The sequence below is a fragment of the Tribolium castaneum genome, chromosome 4 (genome assembly GCF_031307605.1).
Source record: "Tribolium castaneum strain GA2 chromosome 4, icTriCast1.1, whole genome shotgun sequence".
Classification (NCBI taxonomy): Eukaryota; Metazoa; Arthropoda; class Insecta; order Coleoptera; family Tenebrionidae; genus Tribolium; species Tribolium castaneum.
In genome coordinates, this window is record NC_087397.1 from 13,099,422 (window position 1) to 13,118,590 (window position 19,169).

Consider the following 19,169-nt stretch of genomic DNA (forward strand, 5'->3'; position numbering starts at 1 on the left):
ACAGGCTATTTGCCAGTTTGGGTCCTTAGGGGATTTTGCGTTTTCTTGCTCATTTGATTTATGTCGATCTCATACACAATCGAAAACAATAAAAAATATTTTCCAACAAAAGTAACCTCTAAATCAAGACTTAGCCTCAGAGAGGGTAATTATTTGCAAACTTGAAACTGTGTATTTCCTTGTAATAAAAATGGAAATTATGAAACGAGCTCCAAAAATATGCTAACGTTTTCCCTTGAAGTTTTGTGTGGGCAGTGAACTGATAATTAAGTACGTCGTAGTAAAGGTACTAGACATTTATTTGAACAAGAGCGGTGGGTGATTTCCTTGGAGTTTAATTAAATCTGGAATATATTAACAGAAAATAAACCGTCTAAAAACATCATCAGCATCAATACTTTAACAAACTAATAGATTTCTAAAAAAATTATTAAAATTTAAGGAGGTACAAACGCTGGCCTCAAATTGCTGATATTTACTGGAAGAAGCGAAAGTGCTTTTTAACGAAGAAAGTTCCAAACTTTCATCAACCGGTGGCCACCACAGTTCTTTAAAATGCCTTTAGAGGTCTCTTGTCGACCCAGTTCACACCATGCCGTTATAAAGTACAATGACTTGTCTAATTTTGCTCACCATGACGCGAACATTTCAATCCTTTACTATTAGCAGATATCTCCAACCATCAACAAAGAAAAAGTCGCAAACAGTTTTAAGGTTTTTGGCAGCGGGTTAAACAATGTATAAATAAATAGAAATAGCATAGTTTATAAAAGATGTTATAAAAAACGCACGTGTCTTCGAACTCCTTTTGGCAGCGAAACTATTACGTGAACGCGTAATCGATTTCTTTTCAACGGTTGCAGTTCTGATCGGAAATGTGATGTCAATGAGTGAATGCACTTCCGAGTCTGCAGAACAGAATGCAAGTGAAAGTTTCCGCATGTTGTGGAAATCGCTATAACTTTCTGCAACACCGAAGCGTCGGTCGTTGAACTTGTGAAGCTTACGCCGACCACGGTTAAATCAGATTAGGTTTCGTTTTAGATTCCTCGTTATGTAGTGAAAAGATTTTTTTTAGAAAAAGAGAGCACCTCGCAGCGCCGTCAAACAGTGATTCAGCAGGATTTGCGCTGCAGGAATTTATAACTATGCGTATAAAAGCGCCGTTGCATACCCAGTTTGTCATTTATGACAAAAATAAAGGGGAAAAATGATTGCTTACACGCAATTTTGTGGTGTATCGAGGTGCTTGATTATCTACTACCTTAACAAGCATTAGCTTTAAGCCAACGATTAAGATTACCATTCATCTGCGAAGTTAAAACTATTTTGAAAACTTAATAATGATAATTTCTAATGTAACCATCGGCCTCTGGCTGCAAAACGAAGAAATATGAATAGTCAGTAGTTGCCTTTTTGTTACTTTCACTCGGTGCTTCACCCCGGGACATGCACCTCCACTTAATGGTAATCACTAAATGACTTATGTAAGCTTCTACGCAGCTATTTGATAGCCATTGCTAATAAACAACATTTTTAATTAAACAGAGGTACCACGAATTAAACCATTTTTATTACTGACCACAAAACAACAAAATTTTGTGCTAACGCAATGAGAAATTACATTGTTCAACCAGAAATCAGAAAATCAATTTAATCAAAAATACGCAAAGAATAGCCAAACTGTGTCAAAGATGATAATATTTCATTTGCAATTAAGCGCTTAAGTAAGATTTAGTTAAAATAGAACAAAAAGTTACTAAACTAAGTGAAATTACCTTTTTCGATCGATTTAGCACAAAACATTTATTTTTGTTTTTTTTTAAGGTTTCACCAAATTTTTTAGAAACGTATTTATTATGTAAAAACTCAAAAAATAGCCAAAATTTTAATTGGATCTGGTATTTTAGCACATTTTTAGTAAGAAGCTTAGTTGTTTGGTGAAATTTTGCCAAAAATTAACCGAAAAATCTCAAATTAGTTAAATAATGAAGCATTTTTTTGAGTTTACGCACATTGCTTAAATATTAATATAATACTCTAGTTTTTGCGAAACTTTATTTGCCATTTTGGTGTTAGAATAGGACGTTTTTCATCAAAAAAGGCAATTATTCTTTCGGTAATTTGTCAAAAATTACCAAACTGGGTCAAAAATACAGGATAAATTTATTATGGGTCATTTGTGACATAATACTGATTAGGTACACTAACCACTTGGATACTGAGTTTACTTTTTAAAACATTAATTGAATCAACACTGGTTTTATATCTTTCAAAAAATAATAGTCCATAATAAAATTTTAGAAAAATTGTCAAGACAATACTCAGAGCAATGCAATTTTGAAAATTTCTAAAAATTTTATTTTAGTACAACTGGTTGCATCAATAACAATTCAGAAATAACCCATAACTTAAATAGTGTAGTGCCATTTTTACCCTTCTCGGGCACAAAAAACGAAATTATTTTAGGGTTATATTTAGAAAGTTTTGCAAAGATACAATTATTTCAATACAAAAAGCAAAAAATCATCGACTTTTTTCGAAAATATTGTGTGTTACGATGTTTATGAGCGATCGTGGGCATTTTTCAGTTATACAATCGACCACACAAGTTTACAACAATTTTTACCAATAGCTAAAACCAATGTGTATCTGTAGAATAATTAACTCTAAGATTGACACTGAAGTCGAAAATAAAATTAGGACGTCAAGTTTTTTAAATATTCATTATAAAATATCAGTTTTTGAAAATTTTTGAATTATAAAAATCTTTCAGACTGCTTTTTTATACTGTCAGTGTCAGTTTATCTTAATGTAGACTGTTAGCTGTTTCAAAACTATAAAAACGCCAACGTCGCATTTGCTCTCAAAATTAACTGTTTTAAATTATTCATGCACTTTAAAAAAATAATACCTAATACAATTTATACTTTCAATGAGAGATCATTAATAACTATTTTACAATTTTACCAATCTTATTTAAAAGAACTATTCGGTAAAATACGACGTTGGCGTTTTTATAGTTTTGAAACAGCTAATAATAATAAACGAATAACATATTTTTTATAAAACTCTAAAGACTTCATAAGACTTTAAATCTTGATGGAAACATTCACCATGTTCATCGCTTAAGCTTCTCAACTTTTGTATTAGGATAATTTAAAATAAACATAGAAAAAGTTGTTTGGGTTTAATTTACATTCATCTGATGATATTTTAACGCAAATAAAAATTTTAACAATTTGCTAATCACGTCAACAACAAATGCCAAAGACAACAAAAAAGAGTGATTCAAAACTTTTAAACAATTAAAAATGACACAGATTGTTTCTTTTTTGCACGGATTAGTGTCAGTTTCTCTTATTGTAAGCAGCAGTAACCGGTTAGTTATTTTTTATCCCAAACCCCTTGGCATCTCCCTTTTAATAAGACTTTAAATTTTGATGAAAACGTTTACTATTTAATCGCTTAAGTTTCCTAGGTTTTATTAGAATAATTTTACCACAAACAAAACAAAAGTTGTTTGGACTTAATCTAAATTCACTCGACGAACTTTAAAGCAAATAAAATATTTAACAATTAGTTTATCACAGAAACAACGAATGCCAACCTAGAGATCAGAAACAAATTTTCAAAACTTTTAGTGATTTCTGATTAGGTATATTAAAAAAACTAGACGGGATAGACAAATGTGGCATATGTTTTTCTTATCACTGAGTAAGCAGAAAACAAAATCAGTATAAATTATTTCTTAGTAAAAGAAAAAAATGGAAACCAGTGTATTACTTCATGCAATTTGCTCAAAAAATTGAACAAGAATCAACGAATTGTGCCTAAATGATAAAATTTTTGGCTTTTTCGAACGATGAATCAGCCATTTAAAACAAATGAAAGAAAAATTAGTAAATTCGGACCAAAATAACAATTTTGTCGTTTCAAAAATGAATTGAATTAAATTTAATTATCATTCAGGTATTGGGTGTTATTACTTGTTTTCAAAGAATATCAGGTAAACAGTAAAAAAGCTTGCCGCCGGCTGTTGTGCTTTAACTGTAACTTTTTCCAAGTCAAATCATTACGCGTCATAATCCTTACAGATTCAATCAGACTGTCCAGTTTTTTCGATCCTAACAGCTATAATCTACTAGCCCAGAAGCTCATTAGCCGATTTTTTCCCCTCATTAGGACGCTTATAGATCGAGTCTGATTGAGCTGGTTGCATCATGTCAATTCATTTGCATTCCTCAACCGTCAATTTACGACAGAGTATAGCTGCTTATTTTACCACATTTCGAGTGGAAAGAAAATTTGTGCATAATGAACAATGAATTAATTTAGAAACTGGAATTTTCAAGTGGGAAAAACACCAGTGTGGGTGGAATATCGCGACAATTGTAATGAAAATAATGTTGAGGCCGTGACCGATAAGGGGTGGTAGTATCAGTGACGACACTAGGTCGGCCAGTGACGTTGTGGGGTCAACGTCTCCATAGTTTACGCCACACCGCACCAGCTTCGATCGTTAGAAAACGAACGATCCAATACAGGAAAATTTGAGCTTTCGCAGGACGGCTTCGAGCCTACGCAGCTGTCCTGCGTCTGATGCCTGGCACGAATGAGTTACTTCAAGATTCATAAAATTCTCAATTGATTTGAAGGCTTTGGAAGATACCAGCAGAAATAAGTAAAGTCAATAATATCTAGTGAAAGTATTAAAGACAAGTACAAAGTTATTCTACATGACAATCAATAGTCATATTACGAAAGTCCTTTATTTTTTTCGTTTTTTCCTTGTTTAGTCACATTTTCCACCGGGTAAACAATAATCAAAATCGATTTATCCAGTAACGTAGCCATTATGTTATCAAACTTAATGAAATGCAGTTGTAAGGCAGAAAATGATGGCCAGCGGAAAATTGAAATAGTTTTAAGGTATAATTAAGCTCAGATTGTAATAGCAGCACACCTAAGGACGAAAGTACCCCTTCAAGGAAATGTAGCTGTGTGAATTTAAATTTTATATGATAGTTTGTTAACCTTAAGCGATTTGACTACACATTAATCACTTCGAGGCCTTTGCATGGGGTCAAAAGAAATTTAAGGTCGACTCGAATGTCGCCCATGAGAACTGCAATCAAGCTGATATTTGACAGTAGAAGAACGAGTCATAATTATAAAAATTAATTGAACATAATCTTATCTCAATCTGATAATCGACGTCTAGTTATTTTTAATTTCTATCTTCAAAAAATCATTATAATTAATAGTAATTATTGACCCTGGAATTTGCAGAAGCAAGACCTTCTCCCGTTGTTACTCTTGAATAAATTATGGTCGTCTTAGAGGTGAGCAAGTGTAAAAATGATATTTAAAGGTAAAACTTCACTTCCCTGACAAATGTGGAGTAATTTGAAATAGCATTAACCAGTCGGGATTTACAGGCCAGTGGGTATTGTTCATTTTATCGCTTATTAGTTCTAGTTCCGGCTAAGAATAGTACAAATATGTTATTATAAAATGTCTATCACGGTCCAAAGCTGAAGTCTTTAATGTACTGCGAAGATAATACATCATAAAACGCCTCTTTACAAATGAATCATCATTTCACAACGATTAACTCGTTGTATATGAGCACTAATTACTTTAAAGAAGAATGATAATAAAAGCAAAACGAACAAAAATTATAAATAATAGGTAATTATAAAGCGACTTTTAATAAGCGCTGTAATTAATCTTTTCAATATCTTAAACCGCATTCATAATTTATTACCACATTCGAGGCATAATTATGTCTTGTCTTATCTCAACTCGCAGAAACGACGTCAAATTTCGATCATGTTTAAGGGTGCTGACCATTGTCGGCTATCGCAAAATTGCAAATTGTTTCCAAGTGCCGGTCTCTACACAGAGACGCATTTTAACTTCTCTAACCAGTTACCTTCATTTTTAATTGTTCGAGGGATCGAATTTACCAAAAATAATAATGTGATTTTCTTCTGAACGTTTTAGTGCATTTCTCAGCCAAAAACGTGATTTTAGCGGAATTTCATTAAAAATAAAATAGCACAGCAATTTTGCACGCATTTTTTTATCCAGAACTTTTTATTGTGGGAAAATTGAGAAGATCGTCCCTGCTTTCCAGTAACAAAATTCGGCTTTCTTGTGGACAGAGAGCGCCAGTAAAATCTTCTCTTTCCATCCATTTGTGTTACGATTTATTTTTTGTTGAAGACTAGAAGAAGGTAGTCATTATCCATTCTTCGCGCCTAAGATTTTCTCAGGTGTTAAAACGGCACTTCTGGCGACATAATGGACAGATAAATAGCATCAGGGATTAATCCATTGCTATCAGGAAATCTGTAGAAAAATGCTTTCCGTTCAATTCTAGTCCTCGGAGCAATTGTTGGCGTTGACAGAAGAATGCGAGCAAACAGGGCCGGATTATACTTGTGGAAGGCCCAAGGAAGAAATATTATTAATTCGATACAGAATATTCCAAAAGTAATTTCCAAATTTACATATTTTGGTTTATTTAGTTTAGTTTAACCCGTCTTTCTAGCAAGAATTGCTACTATATAAAATATATTATAAAAAATGTTTAAATTCAACTGACTTTATAGCTATTTATTGATAAGGGAGTTACAATGTTTTATCCGCACAAAGGTTTAAACGGGCGAACAAAGTTTGTGCGTTTAATTAAGCGGATAAAACACATGTAAGACCCATAATATTGTAACACCCGTATGCAATACAACGGTTTATCCACAGCCAGACAACTAAATCAATATTCTCAAATTATTTTTCAAAATTTTCATTTGATGTTTTGAAGTACATCGAATAAATAAAGGAAAAACCGACCATATTTTCTCTTTTAATATAAAAGTAAATATAGAAAATAAAGTTTAATTTTGTTACAGATCTTATAGTCTTTTCATAAAATCTATAGGTTTTATTAATATCATATGACGTCTCCTAGTAGCAATATTATGGCCTAATAATAGACAAAGGTAACAACCTTTGCAGCTTCCTTAAACAAATAGCCATTTATTTAAAACACGGCGGTGACATCACAACTTTTAACTGCCACGGTGAATGGAAATCTTCTGTTGTCGCGAAGAATATACTGAATTACTGATGAATCAGTTACCAGTATAATGCAAATTGCAAATAAAATTTTAAATGCAGCTCATCAAAATCTTTTTGTAATAAATGGCTTTTCTTCAGTCTCGTAGGAAAAATAGTGAACAAAACTCGCTGGAAGTGTTTATCGTTTGCTCGTGAGCTTTCCGCACTCGGCTAGCGCCTCGTGTGTCAAGATTTTTACTCGCACGATATCACTCACTTTTTACACCCGCTATGTAATAAACTATTTAAATAGGTATAGCTACTGCTACTGAGCAAAATGTGAAACGTCGTGTGGTATAATCTGCACCCTTCGAAGAAGATTATTATCAAAATTCATGTTGTTCTTCAATATTATTTGTCGTCATTTTCCGCATCACTTCCGTCGAAATTTTGATCCATAGAATATTTTACAATATTATACAGGTTGCTCAAAGACTGGCGCACCAACTCAGTACGTTGTTGAGAAACATGTGAACACTTCGAGAAACTTATTCTGTTTAATTTTTTAGTTTTCATTATTTTTTACGTCTTTATGTTCACACTACGTAATCGTTCCCTAACAAATAATTATTTTTAAATTTACTAAGAGACTTTAACAGTTAATTTAATTTAAATAAAAAACCAAAATTCATCAAAAAAATCACAATTTATCAAAAAAATCACAATTTGTAGATGAGCCAACACTTGGAATTATTCCCTAGGCAACCATTTCAAAAATAATGTTATTGTATTGTTGATCAAATTCTACTGCGATCACGACTCTTAGACAACGTTGCCACATAGCATTTATTTAAAATTCTTTATTTATCAATAACTTTAATACAAAAATTTTTCTTAGTATTTTTACCTCTATATGTTAGCATTTCTCTACCACACACCAGTAAGTTGGTGCGCCAATTTTTAAGCCCCTGTATAAGACACAGAATCAAATAACACTAGTTTACATCGTTTTTTGCCAATAGATGAAACCAATGTGAATCAGTAGAAAGAATAATTAACCCTAAGGACCGGTTTATTGAAGCGTCATTAATTTAATCCGCAATTAAATAAATGCGTGATTAACTGATCACGTGACCAAATTAAAGCAATTTGGTTGGTCCATTAGCGCTGTTAAGTTTTAACAACAAATTAAATTTTAACAAAGCTTTCTATAAACCAGCCCTAAGTCTGATACTAAAGTCGAAAAAAATTAGGACCTCAAGTTTTTAAAATATTCATTATAAAGTATTAGTATTTGTCAATTTTGCAAAATTAAAAATGTTCTAGACTGCTTCTTCTTTTGTATTATCAAGGTCAGTTTATCTAAATGTAGAGTAGTAGTAAACGAATAACATATTTTTATCCCAAAAACTTCTTTATAAGACTTTAAACCTTGATGGAAACATTCTCCTAAGCTTACCAGGTTTTGTTCAGATAATTTAAACACAAACATAGAGAAAGTTATTTGGGCTTAATTTAAATTCACTTGATGATATTTTAAAGCAAATAAAATATTTAACAATTTGTTAATCACGTCAATAACGTATGCCAAAGACACCACAAAAACATTGATTCAAAACTATTGAAAAATTAAAAATGGCACAGATTGTTTCTTTTTTTGCACTGATTAGTGTAAGTTATTGTAACCAGCAGTAATCAATTAACATATTTTTTATCCCAAAAACCTTAGTATACCTCTTTTAATAAGACTTTGAATCTTGATGAGATGAGATCTTGATCACTTAAGTTTGCCAGGTTTTATTAGAATACTTTTATTATCACAATCAAAACAAAAGTTATTTGGGCTTAATCTACATTCACTTGACAATGTTTTAAAGCAAATAAAATGAATAACAAGTAGTTTATTACAGAAACAACCAATGCCAAACTAGACACCAAAAACAAATTTTCAAAACTTTTAGTAAATACAGAGTGCTCAAAAACTGGCGCACCAACTCAATGGTGTGTGTTAGAGAAATGCTTACATATAAAGGTAAAAATCGTTAAAAAATTCTTTGTAATAAAGTTATTGATAAGTAAGGAATTTTAGTTAAATGATATCTGGCAACGTTGTCTAACAGTCGTGATCGCAATAGAATTTGATCAACCATAAAAAATTTTTATTTTTTAAACTGTCTCCTAGGAAATAATTCCCAGTGTTAGCACATCTACACATTTTGATTTTTTTGATAAATTTTATTTTTTTAATTAAAAAAACTGCTAAAGTCTGATAGAAAATTTAAAAATAATTATTCATTGTTTGGTTAGGGAACGATTACTTAGTGCGAAACATAAAAACATTAAGAAGTAATAAAAATTGAAGAAGTTAACACAATAAGCTCCAGATGTTTTAAAATATCACTTTAAGATTTTTTCAACATTTTTCCCGTATTCTGCACTTGCTTCTCAATAACGTACCACTGAGTTGGTGCGCCAGTTTTTGAGCACACTGTATATGAAAAAAACTAGACGTGATAGACAAATGTGACATAAATTTTAGTTATCAGTGAGTACGCAGAACACAAAATCAGTATAATTTACCTCTTGGAAAAAATAAAATATATTTTGCAAACTAGTGTAATTATTCAATAATTTTCTTTAGGGCACCTTCTCGCGTTACATTGTTTTCATTCAAAAATTACATGGCCAAAGCATGAACATTTTTTAGTTTAAACCGAAATTTCAAAATCTTAAAAACTGTTTCTAAGGGTTTGCGATGTTATTTGTAAGATTTTCTGTCTTTGATTGAACAACATCCATCATCGTTTCGATTTTGATGTGCTACTTTTAAAATGTGATGCTTGAAGTAAATTCTCAATGAAAAAACATTTTACTTTATATTAATCATTTTGTTTTATAGAAAATAAATAAACCTCAATGTTAAGATTACATCTTTATTCATACATTCACTCGCAAAATTGGATGTAAAAGTATTTTCTCAATTTTATTTATACGGCTCATCTGTATCTAGTTTCGCCTCCTAGTATTTGGTTCTCCGTATTGCAAACATAATTATATTCTTTAAAATGAGTTGTTTTGCCTTGTTTCCCCAGTTTGGAATTAAAAAAATTGCTTATATGTACTACTCGTATTTTACTGATTAATAAATTAAAAAAACCTCGCCTATTTAAAGATTTTTTTAAAACGCTGCAGGAAACTGACAAAGTCGGTTCTAAATATTTCAGATTATTTAGGTCTATTTTCCTTATTCCTTGAAGAGAATCGCTCTTATTTGTAGAAATGTTTACTTTTATAAAATATTTCAAGGACATGCCTTTATTAACTGGGTTGAGAGAGCTGTTAAATGACTACGAAATCAGAAATTGCAAAAAGAGAACATAAATTTTTATAAACTAATAATTGTGTATTATTTCTCCCAACTTTCGATTTTTTCAACAGATAGGTATAACAAATTTAAAGTGAGTCAGGGTAAAAGTGTGAAACGAAAGTGCACCCTTTATTAAGAAATTTCTATGGGTGCACCTGTTGGGTAATCCGGCCCTGCTCGCAAGTGGTAAAAATAACGCTTTAGAAATCCAGAATTCGAGCCAGCTCATCTGTTCGAAGACAGGTCGGTGCGTTTTTCTCTCGATTGCATCAAGTTGTCATCGTCGGAGGAAGGACCTGCAGGACGACCTACCGGAGCGTGGCTGTCGGTAGCGCAAGAAACGGAATAAGAAGTGAGTCTGGATGGCGACGAGGTCGAGGGAATCCTGCAAAGCTGTGTCCGGTCATTGGCCGCATTGGCGTGCATTGTGCAGGCCGTGCGGGGCCGCCATCACCTGCACAATTACTCATTATATTCAGAGGCATCGCCGTAAGCTCGCCTGCCTACCTGCTGCATGTGCAGCAGGATCTCACAGGCCACGGTGATCTCATCTAGCCGCGCCCAACATATCTGGGCGCATCGGGGACGGGCCAGAATGCATCCGTTGCAAAAGTAGCAGGAGTTCAGGATGGGGAGCAGCTGAGCTGCACCTTGACCACAAAATGAGCACAAATCCGATGAGGCAAGAGCAGCCAACGGCCAAAGCAATAGAGATTTTCTATCGGCCTGAAACAAATACCCCTAATTACGGGAGCATTTGTTTGCTTTTCTGCACAATTATATGCATTTATGCTACCCATACATACACATCTACTTCCGATTTATTATCATTTCTAACAACCAAAACTCAAAGACAGTTTTAATTTTTGGGAAGAAAATAATTGGTGGAGAAAACGGATAAATGGTGAAGTCGAGACAATTTCAATTGTTTTTTCTGGTATCTTCCAAGTTCCACGTGTCTACAGTGCAATGGGTGGCTTTGTTATAACAGTGCGATCTAATAAATAAGAAGGTACTTTGTCAAAACAGATGCAATTTGACATAAAGTCTCTAAATCAGTGAGGGTTACAATATTTACTTATTTATAAATTTCGATTGAGAATAGGGAAAATCGTTTTCAATTACAGTGGAACCTCATCAGTCAACTAGTTGTTGCCATAAAAAATCGAGATATAGAGATATAGAATACTGCTTTTTTGTATTTCCATAATATTTTATTTGACAATTATAAAATTAACAAACTACATAAATAAACATAATAAATTTGCAATATTTACATGATTAAGTTAGTTTTTTTTGTAAAATATTGTGAAAAAGATAGATAGTTGCTAACTGCTCTATTGCTACTCTCTAAAATAAAAATTTTCTTTTTTCAGTTCATATCAGTTTTTTCCCGGAATAAAGTGGTCAAGTTATTTGGCTTCATATAATTTTTAATTCAAGAAGAAAAATATCTTACGGTTCACATTTACGTGTTAAGTTATGCTCTTATGTTTATGGCCTTTTTCTTATAATTTTTTGATAAACACTTTGATTGAAAGGTATTCATAATTTGCACATAGTTACATTTTAACGCATTTTTTAAAAATTAAATCAACATTATAAACTATATTCCCTGGCCAATCATCACTCATTTGTAAAATGTAACAATACTGTCTGACTTCCGATTGAAAATGTCAAATGTGTCAAATAATTACATCACAAAAGAAGAATTATTACATTATTAGGCTAAAACCTTCGACAAACGGTGAAAAGCTATAGCGGTTTTACTGTAAACGCGTCCTATTTTCCAAATTTAACCAAAAAAAATCCGTAATTACATTTTCTTGGTGGCCCCTATGGCACGCTCATCTCGTAGGAACAGCGAATTTTAATATGTTTACCTCCTAACTATCCCGAACAGAGCTCTAAAGTCAAAAATTCTGTGTCGGGATATTCGTTTTTGTTTGTTAACTGGTTCAAAATTCATTTTTAACGGTTTTACAGATGCGCCGTGTTGCCAGTTCTATTTTAGTGTATCCCTTTTTCTACTCCACAGACAAATTTCTCATCGGTTATTAATTAATAACTCCAAAATTTGGAGGGTGCCCTCCAGTTTTTCCCCCTTAAAATACTTATTAAATGTTGCTTAATGTTGATTTAGTTAAAAAAAAGTTTAAGAAGGATTTAGTAGCTATACCAAAAGACGTACAAAAAAATTCGATTCTCCAAATGCCACATTGTAAAAGAAATCCAATAATCTGTTAAAATTTAAAAGTAATATTAAAAAAGTGAATTTAGTCACGTTCTATTGTGACACGAATGGTTTTGGAGCACGACAAAGAAGTGCTCCAATAGAATAAGTGTCACAATTAAGTGTTACAACACGAGTGTAATATACTATTTTTTCTACTTTCTATTTTTGTTGTTTGCTTTTGTTTAGTAAACTCATCAAATTATGTTCAAACTATTTCCTCTTAACTTTGTTAATTATTCGGGCTTTATCAATAAACAACCTGACGCTGACAGATCACAAACTAAATTACAACTCCTAAAAATTTACTAAAAAGAGTTGCACAAAAGTTCTCTTTGTGAAACTACAGACTGATCCAGAAATACTGAGTCTGTTGGCAACACTGGACTTAAATTTTTAAGGATCCAATGGAGTATGTTTCCAGTTAACAACAATTTAACATTTTTGTGGGGTTGTACGGCAAATAATTGTCAAGAAAAATCGAATTCACACAAATACTTTCAAATCTGTTGCCAACAGACTCATATTTCTGGATCAGTCTGTACTTTTAGTTTCAAAATAAACAATTTTTGAAAACAAAGTAGAAAAAAAAACATTTTCTTCAAACGTATTAGCACTTTTTCAATTTAATAATCTTAATTTTTGCCAAAATTTATCAAAAATCAACAAATGTTTTGGAATCTACCAAACGTGTAAGGTTTTCAGTTTGCAATTCCCGTATTTAGAGAAATTCTGGAAAAAAAACTAAAAAAACCTTTATTTTAAAATGACATTGTTTAATTGTTTTTTATTATTCCAGCAGGCTTTTGACGCAAAACTTGAAATTGTGCATAATTTCATCATAAATCTTCTAAGAATCATCAAATTTGTGTATTTTTTTATCAAAAGTAATAAAAACTAACCAAACTATCGTTAAATTTGCGTCGTTTTTTAAGCATTTGTAGAAGAAACTACAAAATTAAGTTCTCCAATGTACCATTTTTAAAATTTTTCAAAGTTTTATTGCATCGTTCGGTCAAAAACCCACATATTTCTCGAAATTTAAAATAAAAATAATTATTATTTAACAAGTGTAAATCGGACGTTTTATTTCACGAGTGGTTTATCATCCACGAGGTGAAATAAATGAACTGATTTACACGAAAACAAGTTGAATACAACATTGTATTCCTCGAATTAGACTAAACAAGTCTTAAAATTGCGTGAAAATAGTTGTGAAAACTGCCTTACAAAGGAAAAAAACGGAAATTTTGATAGTGTCGAAAAATAAAATACCAAATTGGATCGAAAAAAGCAATTTTTTCTGTTTTCTAAGCATTTCAGCACCTTTGTAGCTTAGACATAATTTGGTAAATCGTTGTTCATTTTTATACCAGAAATTCATTTATTTCCCTAAATTTTTTCAAAAAAATTCGAAAAACCTCGTACTTTTAGTACATAAAATTTCAACCTAATTTTCCACATATTTCTTTTAAACTAACCCTGTAAAAAGTTAAGAAAATAAAAACTAGTTTGTGGTTGCAGAATGTTATCACAATTATGATATGTGTCAGTGCATCAAGACTTTTTTCTAAATAAAACAGCTAATAATAAAAATCCAAACGGATTTAGATACAGTTACTTAATGATAACTAATATTAATGTTTCATGATTTATGATAACCTAAGTCGGCATCAACGCTATTAGAGTCTAAATAGATAGATAGGTACGCCCAAAAGTAGTAGAAATTACAATTGTAGTAACAGTTATGTAAGCAGCTATTAATTACTAGATATTAATTGTGAATTAATAAAAATTACATTTTGTTTTATACACCGGCTTGGTTAGATTATTATTAGTCCTAAGTTAGTAGTTAAATTTAATTACTGTTCTCGTATAATTACAAGATATAGCTTAGAAGTTTATATGACCGCGACATTCCAGATGAACATAAGTGGTTATTATAATGGAAGGTGATGTTTATGGAATATTTTTCATTTTCCACAATGAAGTCAAAATCGTTTCAATTAAAAATCGTTATTGGTTTCTTTTCTAAACTCACCCCATGGTGTGCAAGCAACACCCACTTGCATTATCCAAAGTACCTGCAACATTAATTATCAATGCACTTTGCTACTATCTATTGAGGTTTACAACGCTATAAAGAGAACCGCCAATAATAAATCGAAAATAAAAGTGGTCGTTAAAATGCAGTAATGATAATAATAATTACTGGATGGAAACATTATACATAACTAAAGGTGAATCCCTGCTAGCCAACGAAAGGCATGCGAAAATTTATCGATAGGTAGTTTCGAGCCAAGCTGTACTGGAATTAGTGTCGGTGGAAATTAAGTATCGTTACCAGAGGTACTAAAACCTGTTGTTTCCTATGCTTCAGGTCTCGATTTAATTAACCTAATACTCGATAATGGTGGCCATCACATTGTAAGGATTGGCATTTTGCTGGATTGCGTGCTTTCCAACCTTTATGCTAAAACGAACATTGCACATGATTCAACTAACGGAAACAAAAAGGGAGGTACAAGGATGATTACACTGTCATAACACTGAATTGTTCTAAGCAATAATTCTAACAAAAATTTGCTCAAAAACTTTTTAAAGACGGGATTATTTCATGTGCCGGTGATTTGTATGAGCGCTTCAATAATCCGCCATACTTCGTCTACATCAAACACATTCACACAGGTGGTTTATGAAACACAGCGAAGTATACAAGCAGATAACTTCACGGCTAATTACACAAAGATAAAATTATAGAGTACGCGCGTGAGACGGTTTCTTTCAGAGGTGTGTATGCTCATATCGTTTATATTGAATACCACATGTGCACTGAAAAGAGTGAATAAAGCCTGAAAAAAGCTTTTTATCTGAAAAACTTAATTGGATTATATCTGCATACGCATGAACGAACGAACAATAATTCTACTCCTGACTAGAAATCTATCTCGGATCATCTGTCGGAAGTTTAATTAAGACACGTAATTAAACAGAATTCAATTAATTCACATTTAACAGTGACTCATCGTGTTCCTTGACGTCTACGTCAGGTGAAACCAAGAAAATTTTAATTTTTTGCCCAAAAATTAAAGAAACTGTTTTATATACCACATGCGTGATTAAACATTTTTGTAATTATACCATGATATACCATATACCATATGATATACCATAAATAACTTTAAACATTAACCAATCAATTAATATTATTGCGGTACCGGAAGAATTAATGACCTTTGAATAAACAAGAATAAAATAATATCTCGCATTTGAGTGTGAGTAACCATATGAACTGGGTGATTCATTTTTTATAAAAGAAAAGTTAAAATATACCTACATACCTAATTACTGATTACACTGTAAAAAGATTAATTCATTTTTTGTACCCAGAGGTAATTATTAAAAAAAATCAAATTAAATATTTAATGATATAATATTAATTTGAGACTTTAACACCTTGACAACAATACGCTTCTCTAAATGAAGTTTCCCGAATCAAATATAGTTATTAATAATACGCGAGCGAAAACACAAGCTTGAAGTGCGAGGGGTGTCGTTATGCAAGGACCGTATGCCAAGTTGCATAGACACCCGAGAACTTCAAGCGTTTTCGCATGAGTGTTATTCAAACTTTTTTTGTTGGAACATTTAATATAAAACACGTTGCTATGGCAGGCGTGTTTTAAAATAGTGAAAACACGTTACTATAAGAAACGTTAAATTATACGTTACATAAAAAAATTGGCTTAAAAATCAATAGAGTACATCTGTATTAGCAATACAGGGTGCTCAAAAACTGGCACACCAACTCAGTGGTACATGGTTGAGAAGCAGGTGTAGATCACGAAAAAAATTTTGAAAAAAATTAAAAAAATAAAATTCATCAAAAAAAAATACAATTTGTAGATGTGTCAACACTGGAAATTATTTCCTAGGAAACCGTTTCAAAAATCATTTATTTTTATTGTTGATCAAGTTCTATTGCGATCACGACTGTTAGGCAACGTTGCCACATATCATTTATTTAAAATTCGTTATTTATCAATAACTTTAATACAAAGAATTTTTTACTATTTTTACCTTTATATGTAAGCAATTCTCTACCACACTCCATTGAGTTAGTGCGCCGGTTTTTAAACACCCGGTATACTCACTTGTGGGGTCTAGTTTCACACCACGTTTATTAACTTTTGAGGAAGCGCGACCATGATCCTCCCCCCCCCCCCTTCAAACATCAATTTTATTTTTTACTAAATAACATACTTGTAAAACCTTACGAACCAATATTTTGTAATTGGTCTTGTTAATGCACATTTATTAATAAATAAATAATAGTAGTTTATTATACAAGTAAAGAAAAGTTGTTCAACTTTTCTTTACGTGTATAATACAACGTTTTTTCTTCTACCTATGTACATACATCGAGAAATTTTTGTAAATTTTTTACACCGATTGAATAAAAAACCACCAAATAGAATTAAAAAATCACCAAATGGCTACTTTATTCTATCGAATTTTTATTGTATGGCTTTAACTGAAGAAATTTATATAACTAGGTGTATTGCTCACCCCAAATCCGGGTAAGAATGTAAATCTAATTTCTCAATTTTCCTTTTTAAGACAATATAAACTACTTTTATAGCCGATTTTGACACTGACAATTGTTTATAAAAAAACAGACCATAACTAAATGAAATAATGTACCATAGTAATCACTTGTAGAATAAAGGTGTACTACCTCTGCTCGTATCTATGGAATAAGCAACAACATTATTAATACCTTTAAATAAATAATTTATTTCTAATGTGTTTTTTTCCATTGTGTTTAGTTTCAGTATAAGGAAAAGAATTTGGTGTTTTTTAGGCTATCATTCAAAAAAAAACAATGTTCTGGCGACAGTTCGATTTTAACTTAATTTTCTTTAACCCGTTCATAAAAAACAATTGACGGCTTAAAGAAAATTTTAAATTAAAATTGAAACGTTACCCGAAAACTGTATTTTTTAAGTGAGTCTAAAAACACAAAATACCTTTCTTTATATTGAAAATACATTGTTAACACATAATAATATGTTATAGGAATAGGCGTATTCTCGAAAAGTAAAACACGGAAGTAGCTTACGAGTTCTTTTTGCATCCAGAATTTATTAATTTAAATTTATTATATTCGGTTCAGTTTCATAAAAACCATTGTGGTGCAAACAGCATACACTTGGCATTAACTTTTATATGTGTTGTCATGGTAACAGGTTAGTCATTTGCACCACAATGGTTTTTATCAAAATGAACCAAAAGTATTTAATTTAAACTTAAACAATTGCAGGTATAAAAATTAACATTGCATGGCAGTTGTATTTTATATTGAAGTTATTTTGAATAATTAAAAAGAGTGAGTTGTTTTTGTCAATGAAAACTAATTATTTTAAAAAATAACCAAAATATACTAATAAAAAACAGTATGAGCAAGTGTTTATATCCAAAAATGAAAATAATATAAGATGTTTTATTTAAAAAATATATAAATATAAATTTTTAAATAAAATTTTGTAGATACCAATTTATTTAAATGTTTTAACATATCGACAGTACAAGTTTCATTCAAGAGCTTCACCATTCTAAAAATTTTTGAAAGCCCCAGCCCAAAAGTTAATTTCTAGATCCGCCCCTGGTTTGAGAAAACTTTGTTAAATTCAAAAGTACAGGACTCTTTTTTTGCAGAAAATATTAAAAAAAAGTCTTAAAAAATATATTATATCAATACTACAGAGAAAATGTGTGAAAGAAAAGCGTTTAAAATAAAATATCAAAGCCTAAAAAATAACAAAATTATTGAATGTTTTTAGGTCCCTTTTGGTTTAATAAGGGATGTTATGATTGTTTTGTGTTTAAAGTATGGAACAACCGCTCGTATATATAATTGGATAAATAGTGGTACCATCAAACAACGGTAACAAATTAATTAAAAAGTAAGCAACCTACTCCCTCTATAAATTTTACTCGTTTTGAATTATTAAATAGCTGTCACGCCCCCTAATCAAGGAAAGTCGTATGAAACAATTATAATATATTTCACACGAAGCCTTTCAGTTTCAGTTTGTAATAATCTTTCCAGTTACGTCACACAGTTTTTAGGACGAATTTTCTCCAACTGTGTTCACTTTCTTGTGTTTGCTTAATATATCCTTTTCGTTTCAACGAGCACTTTATCCATCAGATAATTAAATCAAACAAGGTCCAGAACCTACCTTAATGACTGCTAGAATAAGTTACACTGAACCATATCGCCAGTTCAATAACACGCCTTCGAGATGGCAAAGAGAAGAAAATATCCACATTTATGTAAAAGTACACCGCACACGGCACGTGCCGCTGTCCAACCCGAAAGCTTGATTTTGTATCGAATCACTCGGAATAAAATCGCCAAAGCATGATTAAACTTCTATGAAGTTGAGGCAGGTCGCGTAAGCAGCAATCCGGGCAAAGCACTCAGATCCACGTGCTTCT

The 19,169-nt window shown here is 31.6% G+C and overlaps 1 protein-coding gene across 1 annotated transcript in view; it reads right to left on the reverse strand.

Moving 5' to 3' along the window:
• Positions 1-18,933, reverse strand: part of Eip74EF (Ecdysone-induced protein 74EF) — a 136,775-nt gene extending 117,842 nt beyond the window's left edge. The window contains exon 1 of the mRNA XM_008202580.3: positions 18,911-18,933. The gene's annotated coding sequence lies outside the window, so the exon portion shown is untranslated. The remainder of the gene's footprint in view (positions 1-18,910) is intronic.
• Positions 18,934-19,169: the final 236 nt, after the last annotated feature.